The following is a 7,259-nucleotide window of genomic DNA, read 5'->3' on the forward strand; positions in this document are numbered from 1 at the left end:
GAAGGCTGAGGCGGAAGGATCGCCGGAGCCCAGCAGGTCGAGGCTGTGGTGGCTGGGAGTGGCCACTGTACTCCAGTCTGGGCCACAGAGTGAGATTCCAACTCAAAAAAAAAAAAAAAAACCAACAAAAAAAATAACCAAAACAATATTTGTGAGTTGAATGTGTATGTTCATTTTTGTGATTTTGTGCTTTTGTCTTGGCTTCAGTGTCACCAAGTTTCTTGGTAAGAGGGGTGTGCGTGTGTGTGTGGGTGCGCATGCGCACTTCTAGAAGGCTTCATTGCTTTCCCTAGAGTCGATTATTTTATTCCTTGAGGCAGCGTCTCACTGCACTCCAGGCTGGAGTGCAGTGGCACGATCACGGCTCACTGCCACCTCGACCTCCTGGGTTCAGGCGATCTTCCTGCATCAGCCTTCCGAGTAGCTGGGGCTATAGGCGCATGCCACCACCCTCAGCTAATTATTTAATTTCTTGTAGAGTTGAGATCTTGCTATGCTGCCCAGGCTGGTCCCAAACTCCTGGCCTCATGTGGTCTTCCTGCCTTGCCTCCCAAAGTGTTGGGATTACAGGAGTGAGCCACCATGCCTGGTCTTCCCCAGAGTCTATTTTCAGACTCCTCCTCCTCCCTGTTATCTATTTTAGGGCCCCAATTCCTTCAGACTGCAAGATTGAAGCTCCTTCCCCACCCTCCACTCCCCTAGAACTGGAGGCTGTTAGAGAGAGACCCCCCCTCACTTCTCTCTGAGTGACTGACTGGCTTGTTGGGGGATGGTTGTCTCTGGAAAGGTTGGGCCATAGGGGGAGAAAGACCCATGAGATAGGGCAGATGCAAACTTCCTTTTAGGGTATGTGATGAGGGGCCTATGTGCCCCCGCTCTGGGCTGGGGTGTCCAGTTTGAGTGCACAGCTCTGCCACTTACTGGGAAGGTGAATTAACCTTTTCAAGCCTCAGTGTTTTCATCTGTAAGTGGGATAATTAGGCCCCCCATTGCAGGCCAGTTGTGAGGATACCTGTGAAGTGTTTGGCTCAGGCCTCAACACCCAGCAGATAGAGGACCAGCCCAGGGACCCAGAGTGATGGGAATCTGAGGGTGGGGAGGTCATCGGCCAGGACTTGGCAGCCCTGAGCTGGTGGCAGAGAGAACTGGCATGCTGGGTTTTCTCTGCATTCACCTCTCTGTGCCCACCACACATTCTGCACAGCCTGGACAATATCACATAGAGGGACTGGGAGGGGTCATCACTTCCCCAAACCTTCGGCCTTGAGGGAAGACATGAGGAAGAAGGAGACAGAAAGAGTGAGTATGCGTGTCCAGGCCCCTGTCTTGCTGGAAATCGAAGCCGCTTATTACAATCAATTTCAATATATGCTAGACCAAATCACACCCACAACTGAACATAGCAACAATGTCATAATTACAACGGCACAAGGAATGGCACTCGTGATCGCGATATCTACCACAACACATGCCCTGTGGTAGCCCACAGATATCACAGTACAGAAATCATCTCATGGCTCTCCCAGCGACCTGCTGAGGTAGGTAGCATCACCCTCATCCACTAAATCACCCTCCCAGAAAACCAAAGCCCAGAGAGGTTAAATGACTTAACAAAGGCCACACAACAAGGTGGGTTTGAGTCCAGGGTCTCCACACTGCCCAGGAGTCGCTGCCCGCACTTCCCTCCCAGAGCTGGCACTGGCCCCACCAGACCCAACACACATCCTTTGGGCTAATCCATACCCTACTGTCACACACACAGGACTGTGAGACTGGCCCGACGAGGGGGCGGGCCAAGCGGCTCTTGGAAAACCTCACCAACAGTGTGTGTGTGCTGCTAGCAACTCCAGTTCTGGGTTTTCAAGGACCAAACTTGCGGTGCAGCTTGGAGAGTAACCTAAGCCTCAGTCCTCCCACCTCCCGCTTCCCGCCCTGCCTCTCTGAGCTATCACTAACCTGGCTTCGTCCCTTCATTAGCCATCACTAACCTAGCAGCCTGGGAAGGCCAGATGCAGGTGGCAGGGCAACTTCAGGTAGGCCAGGGGGAGGGTCTTGCGAGGCGAGGCGGAGGCCGAGATGCTGCAGACGTGGCCCTGTCCTGATGGAGTCTGGGGAGCTCGGGGTGCCGGTCCCACCATCAGCGGGCCAGGATCTAAGCCACAGGCCAGGCCACTTCTACCCCAGCTCACCCAGCCCCACCCTTGTGAATAATGCCGGTTGCTTCATGGAGCTGGGCCTCACTGGGGCTTTGATGACTTGGGGGAGGTGGCACGAATGGGGGGGACAAGGAAGGGTTAAAGACCCAGCCAACTCGTCTAGGTGTACAGAAACAGCTAAATTGCTGGCAGGCGGTGTCTTTCTAGACCACCCTGTGCCACCTCCAGCCCCAGAACCAGCCCTCCAGGCCTTCATACCACCCGACTCTCAGGATCCCCCAGTAGGCCCTGAGCCAGGGTGGGGCTTCTCCGCCCGCCACCTGACCACAACAATAATTAACCCTGGTGAATCCCAGCAAATAAAGATCCAAATCACAGAAGGGAGGCACCATCACTGCCCCAGGATGGGGAACTCCAGAGGGCCCAGGAAGACCAAACCCTGGCTTATCTGACCATAACATCCTGCCCCACAGTTCACAATCAAGTGGGTTCAGCGGCCTCTAATCCCTGGAGGCCAGAGAAGAGGGCACCGCCTCTCTGTTTAGGAAAAGTTTGGGAAGGCTTGCTTGTCTCAGCTTTGGACCCAAGGGTTCTCCACCACCTAATATATTTTAAACCTTTTACCTCCTCCTTCATTCTCTTGAGTCTGTCTTCCTGATTTTCCCGTGTGTCCATCTGTTCATTTTTTTCAACAAATGCTTACTGAACACCTACTATGTGCCGAACACAGTGCGAGGCCCAGAAGCAGGGTTGTCCAGAGAACAGGAAGGACCTGTCGCTCCACCAACCTCCATCTTCTTCTTCAGCCAGCTTGTTTCAACTCACACTTGTCTGCCTATCAGCTGATCACTACTGAACACCAACTGGGTACAAGGTGGTGTGCTGGATATGGCAGCCAGGTGGGCTGGAAGGGACGGAGCAGGCACAGGGACACATAAAGAAGGTGTGTGCAGGATTCTTGCCCTTTGGACGCTCACGGTGTAGTTGGTTATGGAACAGGGACAGACTGTATACGGCCACTCATACTACTTCTTGTTCCTGGCTGTGCAGGAAGGCCACATTCCAAGACTGCCTGTGGGTAGGCTGGGTTCTGGCCCATGGAGTGTGGATGGACGTGATGTGTGCTGCTTCCAGACCTGAATCTACAGCTGCCTCCCATGTTTCCCCTCCCCCTCCCATCACAGTCCTGGTGATCCTGTGTTGGAGATGAAGTCATCACAGATGGAAGGAGCCTGAATCTTCCAGTTACCACTCGGAGGAGGGCCACCTGACCCTTACTGGACTGCAATGTGAGTAAGATATAAACCTGTAATGTGTTCGGCCACTGAGATGTTGGGGTTGTTTGTTACAGCAGCTAGAGTTGCTTATCCTGACTGAAAGAGGCAGACACCACAGACACAGAAACACCTTGAGTCCTATGGCTGTACCACAGTGTCTGAGAGTGCTCATTGCTAGCGTGACAGCTGACGGCTAATGCTAGATGGTAGAAGGTGTGAGGTCAGAGAGGGGAAAGGTGAACAGTGAAAGCTGGAGTGCCTGGCCCATAGTAGGTGCTCAATAAAATTGGTCAAGTGAGTGAAATTCATAGAAACATTGGAAGAGCTTTGTGGTGGTACTTGAAGTCACCAGAAGTCCAGAGGATGGGAAGGGTTTAGATGGGGGTGGCAGAAGTAGAAACAATTACTCTGGAAATGAGAAAGGGTAACACCTGTCTATGGGTCAGAGGTCAGTAAGTAGCACTCTGGCTCAAGCAGGAGAGTAGTTGAAGATGGAACTGGAACTTAGAGGTCCTCAAAGGCCAAGCTGAGCAATCTAGACCTGATGTTTCTCAGAGTTTGGCATGGTCTCCTAAGTGGGTGGGCACAGCAGTCCACTGGGGCACAGGAAGAAAATAGCTAAATTCCCATGAACCCTTTAAATGTCTGTTTTTAGTCTATATTAAGATACTAATGCTCAGAGAAGTCGAATAGCTGTCCCAAGGTCACACAGCTAGTAAGCATACCTGACTCCAAAGACCAGCTGTGCTCTCCACGTACGCTGAGTCTTGTGCAAACAGGTGAGGGGTTGTTGGGAGCCTAGGCAGGTCCGGGGGAGGGTGGCTGGGAGATTAAGCAGCCTCCAGACCTGGCTGTCTCTGCCACTGTGGGCAGAGGTTAGGAGTTTGCCCAGGCCTGCCTACTAGGCCCTCCAGGCCTGGATGGGTGCCGATTGCTGCCCTAAGCCTCTCCTCCCAGGCTTGGTTGGCTCACCTCACCTGAGCAGGATTCTGAGTGGGAACAGGTAGAACCAGGGGTTGAGAGATCAGGCTAGGATGACAGAGAGCAATGGGGAAGAGTCTGGGGGTGTCACCCAGATGCTGGGGGCAGCTGGCAGGGGTAAGTCAGCCACTCTGCCACCCACACAGACTCAGCTGCCAACCGTCTGGCCAAGGGAACCCATATGCCCGGTCCTGCCCTACCTTCCCATAATCCATTGCGCTGGATTTATGGGTGAATTTTACCTTCTGATTTATACCTCTAAGAAAGCAATTAGCAACTTTTTTTTTTTTTTTGAGTTGGAGTCTCATTCTGTTGCCCAGGTTGGAATGCAGTGGCATGCTCATGGCCACCGCAGCCTCGACCTGCTGGGCTCAGGCGATCCTTCCGCCTCAGTCTTCCAAATAGCTGGAATTACAGGCACATGCCACCATACCCAGCTAATTTTTTGATTTATTGTAGAGATGAGGTCTCACCAAGTTGCCCAGGCTGCTCTCGAACCCATGAGCTCAGGCAATCCTCTCACCTTGGCCTCCCAAAGTGCTGGGATTATAGGCATGAGCCACCGTGCCCAGTCCAGCAATTCACAATTTAAAGTATAAAATTATTTTAATTAAAATATAGCATATAAAGAAAAATGCACATATCAAAACAGTATAGCATGATGAAGTTTTAGACTGAATATACTCAAGGGTACTAGAACCCAGATTCAGAAACAAAATATTCACTAGCCCCCACAGAACCCCTCACGTCCCCTTCCAGTCACAACCCCTAATTAGTCAAAGCCACCCTAACTTCTAACACCATAGATTAGTTTTGCCTGTTTTTGAACTTTATATAAATGGAACCATCCGGTCTGTGCTCTTTGTGTCTGGTTTATTTTGTTCAACATTAGGTTTGGGCTGTGTAGTATTCACGGCATTTTATTTCTCTCTTCCATTGTTGGTGGACATTTGAGTTGTCCCTAATTTTTAATCTGTTTTGAGTATTGCTGCCATGAATGTTTTGTTCTTTTTTTTTTTTTTTGAGTTGGAGTCTCACTCTGTTGCCCAGGCTGGAGTGCAGTGGCACACTCATGGCCACCCCAGCGTCGACCTGGTAGGCTAAGGTGATCCTTCTGCCTCAACCTTCCAAATAGCCAGAACTACAGGTGTGTGCTAACATGCCTGGCTAACTTTTTTGATTTACTGTGGAGACGAGGTCTTGCCAAGTTGCCCAGACTGGTCTCGAACCCGCGTGCTCAGGCAATCCACTCACCTTGGCCTCTCAAAGTGGTGGGATTACAGGCATGAGCCTTCACACTCAGCAATGTTTTTGTATGTTTCTTCGCCTTGCTGATGAGTATATCCCTAAGGAGAGTGCATGTTCAGCTTACAAAACGCTCTTTTGATTTTAAAAGAAAATCCTCCTTGCTGTTTTGTTTTTGCATTAATCCACTTTATTGAAGTATAGTTAAATCTAAAAAAATGCACCTATTTTAAGAGTGCAGATTGATGGCTTTTGATAAATGTATGCACACCACTGTAATCAAGACACAGGGCAGTTCCATCTTGGAGGTTCCTCATGACCCATTGCAATTAATGTCCCCCGTCCACCCTACCCCAGGCAACTGCTGACTTGATTTATATACTGAATGTTAATTTTGCCTGTTTTTGAGCTTCCTATCAATGGAACCCTACTGTAAACACTTGTTTGTGTCAGGCTTCCTTCCCTCCGCTAAGGTCTGGGATTTCCTCCACCAGCTCACCTGTGTTGCTGCCGGTACCAGGTGCTTCTTTTTATTTAGACACATTTGACAAATGTATCGGCTCATTCATTCTCTGCTTCATAGGCATGGCGCTATTTCCAGTTTGGCTATTCTAAATAATGCTGCTAGGGTCATTCAGGTACAAGACTTTGTGTAGACAGATGTTTTCATTCCTGTTGGGCAAATACCCGGGAGCTGAACTGCTGGGTCATGGGACGGGTGTATATTTAACCTGGTAAGAAACTGCCACGGTGTTTTCCAAAGGGATTGACCCACCTTACTGTCTCGTCACACCCTCCACCAATCCTGCCTCTGGTCTATTTAATTTTACCCACTCTAGTGGGTCTAAAGGGCTATCTTATTGGGGTTTTGATTTGTATTTCCCTAAAGATGAAAGACATCTTTTCTCGTGCTTCTTAGCCATCTGTATACTTTCTTTGGTCAACTGTCTATTCAAATCTTCCTTACTTTGTTACCCTCATCATCCATGCCATGCCCCTCCTCTGCTCTCTGCACCCTAAGAACCTTCATTTTTAGGGTACTGACAAAGTCTTCATACCGGTCTCCCTCACTCCAGTGGCTACTCCATTGTGCCAGACAAACCTTCCTATTCACCACACTATACCCCCCTGCTCTACAACCCGCTGTGGCTCCCCACACCTGCCGAGGCAAGCCCCGGGTCCTCTGTGTGTCTCGGTGGCACTTGAAGCCCTTGCCCCAGGTTTTCCCTCCTGCCTTCCCTTGCCTTTCTACTGATCTCCCAAACTCTACTCCTGCCTTGTGCCTTGAAGACCAGAATACTTGGTTCCCTCCCATCTCCTCCAGGTTTAAGTCCATTCTAAATCAAGTCTTCGTCTCTCCAGGGAGGCTGCCAGCCAGTAACGCGCCCCCCCCCAATCCCATGGGAATTCCTGGTTCCTCCGAGCTCCTGTAATACACGTTCTCTCTTTCTGCTTGGCACTCAGCCTCTGCCTCCTTGTGGTGCCACTTAGATGACCAGGAGGTAGCCAGGGCCTGGAGAGGGGCTTCTTAGTACCGGGAAGTTACCAGTATATACGATAAAAGCAATGAGATCCTTTCTTTTTTTTTTTTTTTTTTTTT

General features: G+C 50.3%; 1 protein-coding gene across 1 annotated transcript in view; it reads left to right on the top strand.

The window, feature by feature from the left end:
• FADS6 (fatty acid desaturase 6) overlaps nt 1-7,259 on the top strand; it is a 32,521-nt gene that overhangs the window by 8,539 nt on the left and 16,723 nt on the right. The window lies entirely within an intron of this gene.

This window comes from Carlito syrichta, unplaced genomic scaffold, assembly GCF_000164805.1.
Source record: "Carlito syrichta isolate Samal-C Ts95f unplaced genomic scaffold, Tarsius_syrichta-2.0.1 Scaffold315826, whole genome shotgun sequence".
Classification (NCBI taxonomy): Eukaryota; Metazoa; Chordata; class Mammalia; order Primates; family Tarsiidae; genus Carlito; species Carlito syrichta.